Consider the following 3,298-nt stretch of genomic DNA (forward strand, 5'->3'; position numbering starts at 1 on the left):
GCCCTGAGAGACTGTAACACAGACACCAAACGTTGTGATTGCATGTGTGAAAAAACAATCTTTATCCTGGTAGAAGTTTGAAGCAAGTCCTTATGTTTGTTTCCAGCAGGTTTCACTGCTCATAAGTGAGAATATGGTAACCCCCACTCAAACATACCTTACCTCTCCCACCATGTGTGTGATTCTGCTCACCAGCATATGCAGGTTATCTTTCAGCAGGGATCTGTAACCATTAATCCAGTCAGGATATGCACAAGGCAGGATTAACGTCATAGATCAGACCCAGGACCTCAAAGTTGCCAGTTTCTTGATTTCCCCAGACATGCAGAAACCATCCAGTCACCTAGAGCTGAAGCCATGAATCACAAATCCATTTTCAATTTCTCCAAATGTGATTACATTTATTTTGCCCCTTCAGCTGAGTGACCTTCAGCTATTCCATGGAGAACACAGCAATGGGTTGTGATTGACTTTCTCTGGGTAATCTTTTCCACTTCCATTTGTGTTGTAGTAGTATCTGAGTCTGCCCATATGGTGGCAGTGTTGTATTCTGTTGAGTTATAATTGACATTTCCTCCTCCTGACTTGGTTTTCATTTATCTCCAGGCAGGTGAACACAAGCACATCAATACGTCTTCCATCAGGGACAAACTCTTCCTTCTGGGTGTTTGTTTTTAGGAGTTTGAAGAAAAAATTATTGGAGAAAACTGCAGCAATGAAAATGTAACATTGACAAAAATCTAAGACAAAATGTGATTATGTTTTTTTAATAAAACTGGGTGGAAACATAAACCACCCATATGATGCTTTATGAGATTTTGATTCTGTCTGAATTTCTTCATCTCCACCTCCAGGTCGAGAAACCTAAAAGGAATTAAAACTAGTTGTGTGTGAAACACAGAACACTCGAAAAAAAAATGACAATTTGTTAACAACTTAGAAAAACACTTCCATTGACAACATACAAATGAATTAGACATGATGACGATGAGCTGCACTCAGTATACGCGCATACCACTCTTTTTTTCAAGATCCATAAATAATTCTTTGGGAAATCAGGGAAATTGTCAAAAACGTCCTGTCTCGAAAGAAAGTTAAAACAAATTCTGTATCCGCAGCAAAATGTGATGGGTTCTTCCCTGACCTAGAACACATCCTAACAAGTTTCATGGTAATCCGTTAAGTAGTTTTTTGCATAATCCTGCTGAATAACAGGCGGAATCATAACCTCCTTGGCTGAGGTAATAAGGTTCTATCAAATCAAAATAAGGAATTATATTAGCTTGAACAAACTCATTTCATTTATTTGTTACTTCCTGAAGTACTTCTTTAAGTTGGTTCCACAATGTTCTGTTTTCATTGCTCATGATTAGATTGACATGAGCGATGACTGCATGTGTGGGCTACAAACAGAGTGGGATTGCTTGCTATTCTGGCTGTCGATGCACTGGTGTGTATTGATTAGGTTGTGAGAGCGTTCTGTCTTCAGAATCATTGTGTTTCCATCTCTGCCTCTGTCCATGGCCAGAGCCTCATCATCAGCACGCCGTTATTACTGCCTGATACGGCTCCTTTCATTTCCTGTCCCCACAACAGCACTGAATGCAACAACACCGTGCGCGAGTGTGTGCGCGGCCGGGCGGACGAACGACTGCACGCATGTGTGACAGCACAATATGTCCTTTCTTCACAAAGAAACGCAATAAATGGAGTGCAGGCAGCTGTGATGAAGAATATCAGTGATGTGAGGGCGAGATTTGTTTTCCTGTCGTCCTCCAACAGACGAATCAAATATTTTTTCACACAAATCTGCCCGATAGCTTCACTTCAGTGTGATTCTCAAATATCTTCTCTCTTCCTCATGCATTCTTCACTACTTTGACTTTTCTTTCTCTCTTTTTTGAGAACAATCTGGTTAAAATTCATAAACCTTTGCATAACCATCAACCCTATTTCACACCAGCCTTGTGCAGCACAGTCATTGAATTGTGAGTTGCCATAACACCGCTGCGATTTTATAAGAAAGCTGTTTGGCCAATCAGGCTAAGGAGTGGGGGCCGCTCAACGACAGCTTGTTTACTTTTCCAGTAAGGGGGGAATAGAACGGAGTGAAGGGAGAGAGAGAAATGGGCAGCTTGTTAAAGCGGAAGAAAATTGCTGGAGAGAACAAAAGAGTGTGAGGGAGATGGCTCGGTTGACTGAAATCACTGTGTTGTATCGCAGGTGCACGATCCCCTGTGATAACACGTGGACGTGTACTGCTTGCTGCACACAAGCTCACACTTAAATACACGACAGGCTGTTTATCTGCTCTTATTGTGAAAGGAGACTGTCGTTGCACGGCCTTGTTTTGTGAGATATGTTCGTGACAGTGAGGTCACATGTTCACGTCACATGTTCACGTCACATGTTCATGTCATATTCACAAGTTAACGTGAGAGGTGATATCTGAGGTGTCTGCTCTGTTGCTATTGAGCTTATGTTTCCAGATCAAATCTAAATCAAAGTTGTACATTAAATTAAAGTCTTAGTATTCCTATATCATTAAGGCCTGGCTCCAGACCTCTGAATATCCTATTAACAATATCCAATAAGATCAATTTCAATGGTCTGTTTTAGTATAGCACCTCTCTATTCTTGATGAGCATTAAGAGTGCTTTACACTACAGTGCGGCACTTTCTCTATTATACAACACTCATACAAAGCCCTCAGGGGCCCTTAGCAGTTCACTTTGGCACCCAGAGTGGGGGAGACTGGGATCAAGCCACTGAAATACTGGTTAGTGGATGACCCGCTCTACCTCCTGAGCCACAGCATACATCATACCACATGATATTCACCGGCAAATTGAGCTTTTGTTGTGAAAGGGAAATATGTCAAAAATATAAATTGACAGAACAATCTGCATGTGCATTTTCTTTATTATTAGGTCCAACAACTGTTTTTTTGTTGCTTGGTATGCATGTTTTTTTTTGTTGTATCAATTATTATACAAACAATATGCCAAAACTACTCTGTGTAGATCTGGATCAAGGGGCAGATCATTTTTTTCCACTTTCTTAAACATTGAAATCTAAGGAGACTGTAGATCTTGTCAGAAGTATCCAGTGGATTGAATTAAAAATGATAATTTAAAAATATTTATAACAATACAATCACTGAATGTTAAAAGTATTTGCTGTCCATATAAAAGTACTTGAACTGGGCCTGAGGCTGCATGGACCAGAGGAAAAAAACATTCTTAATACCAATATACTGAAACCTGTTAACATGCACTTTAGCAACAGTTGGATGTTC

The sequence above is a fragment of the Hippoglossus stenolepis genome, chromosome 10 (assembly GCF_022539355.2).
Source record: "Hippoglossus stenolepis isolate QCI-W04-F060 chromosome 10, HSTE1.2, whole genome shotgun sequence".
Classification (NCBI taxonomy): domain Eukaryota; kingdom Metazoa; phylum Chordata; class Actinopteri; order Pleuronectiformes; family Pleuronectidae; genus Hippoglossus; species Hippoglossus stenolepis.